The 14,989-nt window shown below is 36.6% G+C and overlaps 1 protein-coding gene across 9 annotated transcripts in view; it reads left to right on the top strand.

Moving 5' to 3' along the window:
* The window catches only part of GUCY1A1 (guanylate cyclase 1 soluble subunit alpha 1), a 70,149-nt gene that overhangs the window by 11,214 nt on the left and 43,946 nt on the right, over positions 1–14,989 (top strand). The gene's annotated exons all lie outside the window — the stretch shown is intronic.

Here is a 14,989-nt window from a genome sequence, read left to right as displayed (position 1 = left end):
ACACACACACACACACACACACACACACACACACACGTATATACACACACACACACACATCCCCCAATAGATTTGGTCTTAAATTAGAATAAATATTAAAATCTAAAATAACAGTTTATATGAAAAATTAGCAAAGTGGAATTATTTCTTCTGTTTACATTTCAGACTAAGAAACACTTCAAGATTTCAAAATGATAAATTATTAGACAATAATTAAATTACAAACATTATAGCAGGTATCCTGATAGGAAAATCAAAACAGATGTTCTGAGAACAAACTGCTCTAATCTCCAAAAATGTACATTTATACTTTAAACCTACTAATATAGAGAATTCTAATCCAATATAAATTTCATTAGAATGATTACATCATCACATGTCATGTAGTCTCTGGAGAACTCTCCTGAAATCTGTAAAAGAATGAGAATGAAAAAGGTGCATCATATTAGAGTGTTGTTGTGAAAATAGCTTTGACCTTGCAGATCCTCTGGAAATGTCTCAGGGCATCCCCAAGAGTTTGCAAATCACATTTCAACAAATGCTGCTTATGTCAAATGTGACTTGAGCAAGGTAAACACAAAGCTTCTTACGATAATTTTATATCAAGTCCAGTTAATCATAGTTAACATTTCTTAAGCACATGTTACGTTGCAAGCATTAATACAACTGCATTACTTTAATCAAACCCCTTGGGGAATGTTCTGTTCTCATCACTGTTCTACAGATGAGAAAAGGGATGATGCACAGAGTAGTAAGTCACTTGCATAAATGTCATACACTGAATTAATAATGGAACTGGTATTTGCAGCCAGGCAAGGTTCACACTTTTACTTACTGTGGTAATTACTATGGTTACCTTTTGGCCCACATTGCAAGTTTTCCTGATGGTTTATAAATTAGCCAAGTTTTGCTGATGAACAATAGCATTTGTTAAATGTCTAGCATTTTAAGAAACTCCCAAACTGTTTTCCATTCCCACCAATATTCTATGAGAATTCCAGTGATTCCACATCGTCAGTAACTCGGCATTGCCAAACTCTAGAATTTTAGACATTCTAATTGGTTATTCTTTCATAACTAATAATATTGAACATATGAAAAAATGTTTATTGACCATTTTATATCTTCTTTAATGAATTGTCTATTCAGATTTTTTTGCTCATTTTAAAATGGAATTGTTTTTTTTCTTAATGAGTTGCAACACTGTATATTCTGGATTAAACTCCTTTGCTGGTATGTGTTACAAGTATTTTCTTCCAGTATATGACATGTATTTTTGTTGATGCAATAATGTCTTTCAAAGAGCCAAAGTATTTCTTTATTTCAATGAAGTCCACTTCATCATGCTATTTAAAATATTTCATCCTTTTTTTTTTTAATTTAAGCATCTTTGCTTCAAACCTGGTCACAAAGAATTTCTTTTATGCTTTCTTCTGTAAGTTTTACAGTTATAACTTTTGTATTTAGGTTTAAGATCTGTTGTAGTCTGTTTATTTTGCTATAAAAGAATACCTGGGGCTGGATCTTTATTTTAAAAAGAGGTTTATTTGGTTCAGTGTTCTACAGGCTGTGCAGGAAGCATGGCATCAGCATTTGCTTCTGGTGAGAGCATGAGGCTACTTCCACTCATGGCAGAAGGTGAAGGGGACCCAGTGTTTGCAGAGATGACTCAGAGAGAGGAAGCAAGGGAGAGAGAGAGGAGATGCCAGGCTTTTGTGTAACAGTCAGCTCTTGGAGGAACTCTTGCTCTACTGAGCAAGAACTCATGCCTATCATGAGAATGGTGCCAAGTCATTCATGAGGGATCTGCCCGATGACCCAAACATCTCCCAATTCACTCCACATTCAACAATGAAAAACAGATTTCAACATAAAGTCTGGAAGGTTCGAATATCCAAACCATGGCACGGTCCATTTAGAATGAATTTTTGTATATAGTATGATGTGTGGATAAAAGTTTATTTCTGTTTTTTTAATATGGATTTCCAGTTGTTCCAATGGCATTTTTTATTAAAAAACAAACAAACAAATTTTCTTTCCTGATTTTATTCCCTTGACACCTTTGTTGAAAATGCAATTGTGGATCTCTATCTCACTGATCTCTGCGGCACTCCTTTCAAACTGATACCTCACTCTTGATTACTACTGTGACTTTTTAACTTTGAAGTGGGTATATAAGTCCTTCAGTGCTATTTTTCTTCTTGAATATTAATTTGGCTGCCCTATGCCATCAGGGAAAGCCTCATTTTGTCAATTTTTGCTAAAATGATGGCTTGGATGTTGCTTGGAACGGCATTGAATCTCTAAACCAATTTAGAGATAATTTGTACCTTAACAATATTATACATGGTATATCTCTCCATACATTTAGACCTTCCTTAATTTATCTCACCAATGTTTGTAGTTTTCAGTGTAAGAGTCTTGTAAGCTCTTGGTTAGATTTATTCCTAAGTATTTTATATTTATTAACATTATCATAAATGAGTTTTTAAAATAATTATTTTCCAGTGCTTGTGGCTAGTACAGAAGTTACAATGGACTTTTGTATATCAGTCTTGTATTCTGAATTAGTGCTTAATTCACTTCTTAGTTCTAGTTAATTTGTAGATCCATTGGGAATTCCTACATGAACAATTTTAAATGTGTGTGTGTGTGTGCACGTGTGCACACGCACACATATGCACGTGTATGATCCTTGAACAACACAGGGTTTACGGGTGCTGACACTCCTGCACGGTCAAAAAATTCACATAAAAGATTTGACTCCTCAAAAACTTGACTACTAATAGCCTACTAGAGACTGGAAGCTTTACTGAGAACATAAACAGTTGATTGACATGTATTATATATTATATACTATATTCTTACAATAAAGTAAGCTAGAGAAAAGAAAATGTTACAAAGAAGATCATAAAGAAAGAGAAAACATATTTACTATTTATTAAGTGCAAGTGGGTCATTATAAAAAGCCTTCATTCTCATTGTCTTTACTTTGAGTAGGAGTAGGAAGAAGATAAGGGGTTGGTTTTGCTACATCTGGGATGGCAGAGGCAGAAGAAAATCTGCATGTAAGTGGACCCATGCAGTTTGAATCCGTGCTGTTCTTGTATTGATTGGATACACACACACATGCACGCGCACGCGCACACACACAGTCATGGACGTGTAAATCTGCAACCTTTTTGCCTTTTGTTTAACTTATTGCAAAGGGTAGGACCTAACTTCTGTACAACATTGATTAGAAGTAGAGAGAGCAGGCATCTCTGCCTTGTTCCTGAATAATAGTGGAAAAGTGTTCAGTCTTTCATCATCAAGTATGACTCAATAATTATAGTTTTCATAGATGCTTTCTGATGGATATTTTTAAATGATGATTGCGTAGCTTCTCTCACTTGTTCTCATTATTAGGGTTGGAGTGGGAGGCTCTTGTGATTTTCTGCAATTTAACTAGAAGTCAAAGACCCTGTACTTTGAACTAATTTTTGTGCTCTGTATAGTATTTCTTTTTACAGAAAGCTACAAATATAGGTAACTAAAGGGAAAGATTTCTTATCCTCATAATCCTTCTCTCAAACTTGCTGTTTCCCAATCCATGAATCTTATTATACTCCAGACTCAGTTACAGTATAGTATTTTATCACTATAACTCCTATGTACTTCCATTTTGATCTTCTATTATTATACAACATTTTATTTTAAAAGCCATAAGTATCTTTCTAATTTAAAAATCAAATGATGTTTTCTCAATCCCCCTTCCCCTCTTCTGACTTGTGACATACATTTCTTTTGAACATTTGTCCTCTTTCATATTCATTCTCATTATGCTTTTCTAATTGCTGCTTCTCTGTCAATAGTCAAATACCTTCTCCAGTCCTTAAACATGAGGATTTCCTGGAGTTCTAAATTTGGTTATCTTCTCTCTCTACATGTAGCCCTTTGATCTTAAATAGTTTTAATTAAACTCCTGACTACAAGGTTTCTGCTCCAGGGAGGAGCACAAATTCATGTCTAATCTATTATACACTTCTGAAGTAAATACTCCAATTTTTAAAAGCACCTGTACCCGAGATTCCCCGCTAAGAGTTCAAGATCCATGTATCTAAAACAAAAGTCAACATTCTTTCTCTCAGTCCTACTGCTCGGCTTCTGTTACCTGTTTCCATTAATGGTAGCATATTATTCTAGACAAAACTTCAGAGTCACCCTATTCCTCAGATATAGTGAGTTGCCACATCACGCCAACTTTAATTTTATAATATCTCCAATAACCATCTTTTCCTGCCTCTTTCCCACAGTTTCCTTCATATCTTATTTTCACTTACACTGCTCTTTCTCTGTGGCATGCCCCTTGCCAAAGATCTTACGTTCAAACTTTAGTCATTTAAAAAAATAAGTTCAAATTCTGTACATTCCAGGAAGTCTTCCTCGATCATTCTTTTGCCACCACTGCCTAAACCTGATTATTTCTTATGAACAGTTTTAACCCCCATCTTTACTTATTTTCACTTTTATTATAGCTATTAGCTATTTAAGAAAATTTCTTATATATGCATAAGAAAATTCAGTGTGTGCGTGTGTCTATATATACCCCACTCATATCAGGCTTTGAAGAAAATTAAGGAACGGAGTATTTTTATTCTTTTATGTAGCTGAGTAAATTTGAATTATAAATGGATTACTGACAACTCATTTTAAAACTTATTTCCAATAAGCAAGACATTCTAGAAGTTCTGATTTAGCTTTCTTTTATTTGTATTTTATGGTTTTCTGGTTTGTGTTTTACCCTATATATTGATTATAACTAATAGTATAATATTAATATATTTTATTGAGATTTGTTGATATTAATTGAATGGCCAAATGATGCTTAATTCTGTGCTAAGTGCTTCTGATAAGGCAGTGAAATATAGGAAACATGGATGGCTTTTCGTTTAGCTGATTTCACAGGAAAGTGAAAAAGGAAGGTAGGAAATTACATGAGGATTGCTGACTTCTTTATCAAGCACAGACCCTGGAAATGCATAAACTTCTATGTATAGTGAGATTTCATTTTTTCAAAAAAAAGTTGAAAAACAACACTAATAAGTAAAATAGAAAAAAAGAATATATAGGAAAAAATTTCTTGTCAAGTTGTCACTTACACAGGTGTCTTTGTGTCTTCACATACAAAGAATCCAGTAAAATAAATGCAAAAGATTGAATAAATTTGGTAATAACAATTTAGGTTGCCTATCTGTATCACTTCCATGTTTTTGCCAAATGACTCAGAGCTAGTAGTTCTGTCTTTCAATTTCAGCAGAAAATAATCATTGGCATTCCAAAGTTGGATAAGCTGAGACCTGCATTAGCTGGTTTGATTAAGGCTGGAAAATACCAAACTTGATTTAATGACAAAGACAGGCTAATGAGGAAGATTATTTAGAAAATGTCTTTAGAGATTTGAAAAGGAACTAAAAGATAGTTTCTCAAGAAAGTGCCAAAGGGGATGAGAAAATCATGATAGAGTCTAGGGCACCATTTTAGAAACTGTAGACAGACAAAGCAATTTTACAGTGTATGTTAACATTAGCATGATATATAGACAAACGGTAACTTCTGATTGGACTGAGATGAACTAGTTATGTTCACCCTCAAAAGATGGCAAAGTGTGAAATTTGAATTAAAATAACTGTTAAGGTTTTCTCAGTACATTCCCTGCAGTGGCTGGTGGTCCACCAAGAGAGAAGGCCTTCTCAGCATTTTCAGTGGAGGAGGTGATCAGGGTATACTGGGTGAACTCCAGGGCCATGGTCAAACTCTCTGAGTTCCTATCTCACCTATATGCCTCCTGAGCTTTGGGGTTTGGTCACATCACTGAAATCTGCACTCTGTCATCTGTGAGTGGAAGGGATTGCAATAAATAATCTCTAACTCCTCTTCCAGTTCTAAACTTCTGTGATGCAAATGACTCTGTATGTTGACTTTCACCTGAAGGGTACTGAAATTAATAGGAAAAATTGTTTGGTGTTTCTTTCTTTCTTTCTTTCTTTCTTTCTTTTTTTTTTTTGAGACAGAGTCTCACTCTGTCACCAGGTGCCAGGCTGGAGTGCAGTGGCGCGATCTCGGCTCACTGCAACCTCCGCCTCCTGGGTTCAAGCAATTCTCCTGCCTCAGCCTCCCAAGTAGCTGGGACTACAGGCGCGTGCCACCACGCCCAGCTAATTTTTTTGTATTTTTAGTAGAGGCAGGGTTTCACCATATTGGCCAGGATGGTCTCGATCTCTTGACCTTGTGATCCACCCACCCAAAGTGCTGGGATTACAGGCATGAGCCGCTGCGCCTGGCCTGTTTGGTGTTTCTTTAAACTTTATCTATTTTGAATCAATTAGATGACAGAAGGCATTAACAGAATATAGCTGTGGATTTGGATTTAATGGGAAAAGACTCAGCCTTTCTCAACATATATATATATATATATATATATATATATATATATATATACCTGCAAAGGACATGTTCAGAAGTCAAAATTCATTTCTAGTAATGATTTCTTCTAAACTAAATCATTATGTAAAAACTGGGTAGAACTGAATTTATGTTGGAATTTGCTGCATGTCTTTTGCTAATCTGGTTCCAGCATAAGCATCAAGGATCTGTGTCCCAGTGTTGTGATAAAAGTTCGTTTCCTGTCTTAAGAATCAGAAAGCGCTTTACTGCTGGTCTGAAAAGTAGAAAACGCACCAGACTGCCCGTCAATTACTAATACCTCAGTAGCCTGTTCCCCTAGGTCACCTCCAAAGAAACATCTGCTGAATCTCCAGGCCTCTAATCTCACTCTTGCCTTCACTTTTATGAGATTTTCTCTAAGGTCATAAAAGAAAATTTCTCTGAGAAACGTACTTTGTCAAAGTTTCTTCCTCGGCTTTGTTGTAAAGATCCTTTAAATGTGGCAGAGAAACCGACAGCCTTTTTAGCTGCCTTTCAATTCTTCTCTGATCCCTAAAACTAGAGTGGCTCAAAGTAAAGTTTTGGAAGGGAGTCTCCTTAGAGTTCACTGGGACCCTGAAAACATCTCTCATGCCTTCATTTTGGAAATATTTAAGCTTCGTTGTCTTAATTGACATGCCCAACAACCTGATCTCTCATTTTCTTCTGAAGTCCAGCAGATAAATTTTAGTCTTTGTTTTCCCAGAATATATTTATTACTAGGGGAACTTGAATAATAATCACCGTGATACGTCAAAAGCTCCTGGTTTCTCAAGGCAACTCCACAGCATGGGCTCTGTAGTTAGATAGGGTTGGGTTCCTTTCCTGTTTCTGCCACTCACCAGCTATGGCCAAGGAGAAGTCACATGATCGACCTTTCAGATTCTTCTTGTATAAAAGATACTAAAATATACAAACACATGCTCACACACCTTTCCCATAAGATTGTTTGAAGATTAAATAAGATAACGTCTGTGATGTCCCCAACAGCTCTTTAAAGCATCAGTCAGTCAACAGACCCCATCAAGGACAAGATAGTAGCTACTTAAGGCTTTGCCAGCCATGAGACCTCCGTAGCAGTTACTCAGCTGCAGCGTTTGAACACAGTAGCTATAGACAGTGCACAAATGAGTGAGTGTGGCTGCACTCCAATAAAACTACTTATGGACATAGAAATTTAGGTCTCATATAGTGCTCATGTATCACAGAGTGTTCTTTTGAGTTGTATTCACCATTTAATAATATAAAGACGGTCTTAGCTTCTCAGCTAGATGAAAGCAGGCAACAGACTGGATTTTGGCCCACAGGCCATCATGTGCCAGCTCCTGCTTTAAAGGCTCCTGAGCTTCCGCTGTTCTCCTGCATGGTGGCTTAGCTTTGCCTGACCCCCCTCAGCCCTTCTCTGGCTTCGGCAGCTCCTCCACTGCCTGAGTCTCCCCCATTGAAACATTTGTTCTTGTTCTCCTCCTGTTTTTGGTTTCGGTTTTTTCTCTTTGCTGTTCCTTCTGTAGCCAGGCCTACACGTCATTAATGTGTTCTTGATTAGGTTTGGTAAGATTCTAACTCCAGTAGTGCATAGAGATCTTAAGTTTTCATAGCTATATAAGTGTCAGGTCCTTTCTCTCAAAGAGCTTGAGAAAATTTCCAAAGGCTGGATTAGAAGAACTGTGAGAGTCACCAGTGTCTCTTATTCTAGAATTTTCTTTCCAAATATGACAAGTTAGAGTCCAGCCAGTTTGTCTTGCGTCTACCGCTGGGTGAGTTCTGTACTTACAGGTCACTCCTTCCTTCCCATCGAGGGTAAGATGACCTTAGTATCTTCTCATTGCTTAGAATGGTAATTCAAGTGTTCCACAGGTCAATCCAGAGTCACTTCACTTTTGTGAGGAATCCCTGTGTCTCTTACTTTAACTGGACTCTGGGTCACCTATCTTGGTTCCACAAATATCTTAAAATGAACTGCCAATTAGTGTATCACCTCTGCTTGCTCACCACCTAAACCTTTCTACCAAACTAACATGGAGAAAGTAAGTAGATTAAAGAATTATCACTGAGTCAGTATTTAGAAGAACAGTTAGCAATAATTGGAGCCAAGATTCCTTGTATAACAAATACTAATCATTTCTCAATATGGCATTCTAGGAAAAGAACATCAGACACCAGAGAATTTCTATTTAAGCTTGGTTGTTATGAGATTTTGTTTTGTTTTCAAATTTCCACATTGGGAATAATATGAATTAATAAAAAACAACGTGGTTTATAAAATAGTTTTGGCTTAATGAGTAGAAAATGAGGTTTAAAATTCAACATAGTAGCCCAATTTTTACATTCTAATATTTCATTGAAATTATTCGATATGCAACTTATTATGTAATAGAATTAGATGAAACCAAAATGGAATCTTTCTGCTCTAGGCTGTGCTGCACACTCTATTATTTTATAATTCAATAAAAACAACCCTAACTATTTACTTAGAGCTTTCTTGGTATTCTGTAATGCCCATCAAGTAAAGATTGTTTTCTATATTTGTAGGATCATGAGCATTTGATATATTATCAGAGTTCCCCAAAATAAGATTTGATTAATGAAAAAATGATTTCATAGGTATAAAACACTACTGAATCTTTCCGAGAAGATAGGCTAAATTGTCAATCATTTATTTAATAATTTATATCAGCAGGATTCTCTTGTAGTGTGAAATGAACGTTAACATTTGCTTGTATGTACCAAAAAAAAAAAATTTAGGGCTGCTCTGAAGTTAGCAGGCAGACAGTGATCCTTTTCTTCCTGTCGTAAGAAGTAGCCTAGAAAACTGGTAGAAGAAGCATCACAGCTTTCGTAAGGAAAGTGATTTCAGTCTTGATCCAAGAGAGGACGTTTATCTTGTTTAAAAATTATGGACCTATGGATGCTAGGCAAGACCAGGCACTTTACATATATTATTCCAAATTCTTAATTTAACTCTGTTACTGTACATCCTGACTTTACTATTTTATATGTGGAGTAACAGACCTCATGAAGTTATGAAACTTGTCCAATGTCACGCTACCACTGCATAGCAGTTGTGATAGTCAACATGTATTCCTGCCATACTTGGTGGCAGTGCTTTTCTAAGCAAGCTATTTATTGCGTTGTTTAATCTCACAACACATTTAGGAGATTGTTGCTATTATTATCCTTATTTTTCAGATGGAGAAAATTGAGGTGAAGTTCAGTTAAGAACTTGACTAACATCACAGAGCTAGCACATGGTAGACGCAGGGAGCAAACACAGGCCATCTGTTCATGTAGCCTAAGCTTTTAACTGCTATGCCAACTCCACTGCCTCTGGGCACAACTGGGCATGGCACCCACTTTTATGTGAATCCAATCCACCAAATTATGAAGTCTCTGTCATGCTAACTATCTGTATGAGACACATACTCATATACACACATGCCTGTATTTCTCAGAAGTGAAAACTCACCATTATAGAAGAGGAAAAATAAGTGTGTATATGTAAGTATGTATGTGTGTGTGTGTGTTTATGTATGTCTATGACATCAAGGATATAGAGAGTGTACTTCCAGGCCTTCCTGCCTGACTGAAATTTAAAAGAAGAGAAAACAGAGAAATTATGATGTCATGTAATCATCAAGTTCATTGTGTCGCCTAAATGAAATCTATCAGTTAACCCAATTATTTAATCATCAAGGATTTCTTTTCACTTTAAAAGTTTCATCAGATTATTTTACCTAAATCCTAACGTACTCTGTGGAGTCTCAAGAGAATGTGGTCTTGTTGAGTGTTTCTTCCAGGATGGTAAGCTGGCTTTTCACCTTATCTGCAAATTTAAATCAAACATTGATGAGAGTAGAGGTATTTTTTATATAACACAATGTAGATGTTCTTGGAAAACTCCATGTGTTTCAAAATTCTGCACTAAAAATAAAAGGACTTAGGGGAAAAAAAATGTGGTGAAATCACTCACTGCTTATGAACACTAACAAAAGCAACAATAAAAAAAATCCCCCGAAATATAAAAGTTTATTTAAAAGACATATTGAATTCAAATGAATATTGCACCTCAGTAATTTCAGACCTTGACTTACAGGGATAAAAGTGAAAGTAGTTGGTGGGAAAGAACTATAAGAAAGCCTTGAGTCTGCTGAGTTACGGGGACAAGAGGAAAATAAAGGGAAATTGTGCCATCAGTGCTTCCATGACAGAGCATATGGTCAGACTGGGCTAAGAGGAAGAACGGGGAGCAAAAGCGATCTAGCATGCCTGCCATTTTATCCTGACATTATTTCCCTAGCGATAGGTGTGCCTGAGCCGATGACATTCCCAAAATGCACAGTACTTATTTGAAAACAGATAAAAACAAAACGGCTGTTTACAGAGTAAAAAGGAATTACATTTCTTCCTTAACTCATTTCATAATCATTAGTATATTTACAGTAAGTATATTATAAAGTGCTAAGCCTCTGTGAGGAATTATTTTAGCAATGTAACTATGATGAGAATCATAGAAAAAGATGCAAGAAATTTTTTTATATATTAGAGGGAAAAACCATTGAAAAGCTTATCTGATTTCCTCATGATCAGCATGATGCACCGTAAGTAGTGATGATACTTAATTTGAAGATGTTTAACTGCATGTCTTCAAACTGTAGTGACTATCACACAGGAGAGTCTTAAAAATATATTTTAGGATTTATAATCCCAAAGGTTTTGCTCTTAAATTAGTTATAAAACATTCTGTAAATACTTTGATATGAAAACTGAGAAAAAATGTTAATTCAAGCAGTTAAAATCTTCCTGTTATAGAGTGTACTGAATTTTGCTATTACTTCAAAGATGCCACAGAATTGCCTCTTAAATCTGATTTTAAAAGATTATGGATTGCACTCATTTTATTTTAAGCAAAGATTTAATGTAGCTTATTAAACACAATTATGTCCAGTGCTATAGTTTTATCAAGGCAGTTGCCGTCCGTCAAATCGGGGGCCAGGAGGACTCCAATGTGATTATTGAAAGTGAGGTTGCTGTTGTCTTTAGAGTTGACCTCTTTGTTTTGGGAGAATTATCAGTATGGGCTCTTGAGTTACAAAAATTTAAGGTAAGCATTCTCCTCCTTAAAAATACCTTGAGACAGCTCACACTTACATAGAGATGCAGTTCATTAGGAAGGTCAGTGGCCTGCTCGGTAACAGAAATTCGAATGAACAACTTCTGGGCTTTTGAACAAGAAGGAGAAATTGCTTCCCAAAAAGAGATTTTAAGAGGAGAGTTGCAGTAACCCAACTCCCACAAGATGTTGTATAATATTTGCAATCCAAGCTGTAGGCTTGGTTCTGATTGAATAACCAAAGTCATGGGCAATGTATTATGGACTATTTTGATTGTGCCCTATGGTCCCTAGAGTTTTTTCTTGGCTGTGGTATTGAGAAGTCAAGTCAGAGGAATATGTCTTTCCTCTGCTTCGGCCCCCACACCCAGTCAGCAGCCCAGGCCTGCGGATTCTCTCAGAATGACTTCTGCATTGGTTCATTTTTTCCCCCAGGGTCACTGTTTTTGCCCGACCCATATCTACCATCTGTCCCACTCTGACCCATTTTTCATTCTACATTTCAAATAATCTTTTAAAAATGCAATCTAATGCATTTGCTCTCTTGCTTCTTAGTCATTTAGTTGATTGCCCTTAGCATAGAGTATTACCTTATTTAATGTGGTTTGTAGAACACTGCAGAATCCTGATCTCTGCCTATTTTGTCTCTCACCACCATTACCTTGCTCTCTCTTACCTCGTTCATGCCTTTACTATACTGGAATTATTTCTATTGCTAGAACATTGGCTTCCAAGCATGCTGCTTTTCTGAAACTCACTTAGCCTGGCCCAGCTCAGCTGTTTCTGAGGGGACCAGGCTCAGAGCACTGATTTCCATTCCCAGAGCACTATATCCCTTCCCTGTTTGCAGCACAGGCTACGCTTGGAACTGATGCATCAGAAGTAGTTTCCCTTCTGGATTGTAAGTTCCTTGAGAGCAAGGGGTGTCCTTTGCACAACACTCTTGTGCCCTTGTGTCTAGAAGAATGTCTGGCACAGAGCAGGGCATCCATAAATATTTGTTGAAGAGGAGGAAAAATGAGCAAATAAATGAACGCATGAATGACGTCACAGACAATCCAGCGATACCAAGGAATCCGTTGGAATTGAGATTATTAAAAAGAAAATGCAGATAGATGGAGAATTTATGTTAAAAGCCAAAAGAGTCTTGAGCTTTAACTTTTAGGCATCATCAAATTTATCAAGGAGATATCAGAAAGATACTAAAGCAAAGACCAGATAGTTCTAAACTTAAGAATAAATATGATGTAAGGAAATGAACACAACCCATAAAGCCAACCTTTCTGAAAGAGTAACAATAAAGAAAGAAGGTAGTGCTAGAGAGGAATGATGAGATGACGGAGTCTGAGACTTTTAACTCTTTTTAACTTTGTGGTGGAGAGAATTGGGCATGATCACCAGTTTTTCTACTGCTTTCTCTGCTTTCCTGATACTTCACAAGAGAAAGTTCATAAGCATTTCCTACTACAAAGTGAAAAGAAACACATTCTAAAAGACTGATTTATGGGATTTTATTTAATATTTTTCAATTTGGGGGAAAGGAAAACTTTCTAACTTTTCAGTCTGCCAGAAAATGAAGCCTTTTTTAATTTATGAAAATAGTTGTTACAATTTGTACTGAAGTGTACAGGCTTCATCCTTACTAAGACAATTTGCTTTTAAGTTTTCTCCTCCTTTTGGCTACTCTTAAAAATCTGAACTTTTAGGTTTAATCTTAAAAAGCTCACATCTCTTTAATCACAGATATTGGCATGTCCAGGTGCCAGGTCTGATGGTAGACATTTGAGAGAGTGAATTGCTTTTATGATGGATACATAATTTTTAGGCTTGCTTCTTCCTTCTTTTTTTGGATATTTATTTATTTTATTATTTATTTATTTTAACTTTTATTTTTAGTTTGGGGTACAAGTGCAGGTTTGTTACATAAGTGAACTTGTGTTACGGGAATTAGTTGCACAGAATATTTCATCACCCAGGTTTTAAGCCTCCTACCCATTAGTTACTTTTCTTGAACCTCTCTGTCCCTCCACCCTCCATGCTCCAAAAGGTGTCGGTGAGTGTTATTCCCCTCTATGTGTCCATGTGTTCTCATCATTTAGCTCCCACTTATCAGTGAGAACATGTGGTGTTTGGTTTTCTGTTCCTGGGTGAGTTTGCTCAGGATACTGCCCTCCAGCTCCATCCAGGTCCCTGCAAAGGACATGATCTTATCTTTTTTATGACTGCATAGTATTCCATGATGTATATGAATGACATTTTCTTTATCCAGTTTATCACTGATGGGAAATTAGGTTGATTCCACATTCTACTATTGTGAATAGTGTTCCAACAAACATACATGTGTATGGGTCTTTATAAGAGAATGATTTATATTCCTTTGTGTATATACCCAGTAATAAGATTGCTGGGTCAAATGGTATTTCTGTCTTTAGGTCTTTGAGGACTTGCCACATTGTCTTCCACAGTAGCTGAAGTAATTTATACTCCCACCAAGAGCATATAAACATTCCTTTTTTTCCACAACCTTGCCTGCATCTGTTATATTTTGACTTTTTAATAATAGTCATTCTAACTAATGTTAGATGGTATCTCATTGCAGTTTTGATTTGGATTTCTCTAATGAGCAGTGATGTTGGCTTCTTTTCATATGATTGTTGGCCACATGTATGCCTTCTTTTAAAGTGTCTTTTTCTAACTTTTCATCTGTTCCTTAAGACCTGCTTTTGGAGAACAGTATATCAGAGAGTATGGTAAGGGATGCTTTCCTTGAGTCTACATGACCTTTTGACATATAGTAAACCAGATATTCCTGCTTATTTAAATTCTAGGACAAGTGCGGTGGCTCACGCCTGTAATCCCAGCACTTTTGGAGGCCCAGGCGGGCAGATGATCTGAGGTCAGGAGTTTGAGACCAGCCTGGCCAACATGGTGAAACCCTATCTCTACTAAAATACAAAAATTACCAGGCATGGTGGCAGTGCCTGTAATCCCAGCTACTTGGGAGGCTGAGGCAGGAGAATCTCTTGAACCCAGGAGGCAGAGGATTATGCCACTGCACTCCAGCCTGGGAGACAGAGTGAGATTGTGTCTCAAGAAAAAAAAAAAAGATGTTAATGCTTAATTAAATTCTAGAATTTAAATGATTGAGGGTTTGAGGGTTGCCTTACTTGAACAATAATCTGTCTCTGTTATTAATACTAGGCCAGTAGCTGGGTCATTATTCTCACCACAGCAAAGTTAATCACTCACCGGTTAAAGAGAGAGAGCATTCAGTTTATTTGGAGGCTGTTTAATCGCCACCTTCTGGGATGACAAGTACCTCTTCCAGTTTCTGAGAACATCGTATTCCACTGCTTGCCAAGGCCTGTTGCCAAATTTGTTATTTTAATTTATTTGTTTTTCCCTTACCACGTT

Source organism: Sapajus apella, unplaced genomic scaffold, assembly GCF_009761245.1.
Source record: "Sapajus apella isolate SASKATOON/1434 unplaced genomic scaffold, GSC_monkey_1.0 scaffold67, whole genome shotgun sequence".
NCBI classification, from domain to species: domain Eukaryota; kingdom Metazoa; phylum Chordata; class Mammalia; order Primates; family Cebidae; genus Sapajus; species Sapajus apella.
The sequence above is the reverse complement of the archived record's forward strand: the minus strand, read 5'-3'. Positions and strand labels throughout refer to the sequence as shown.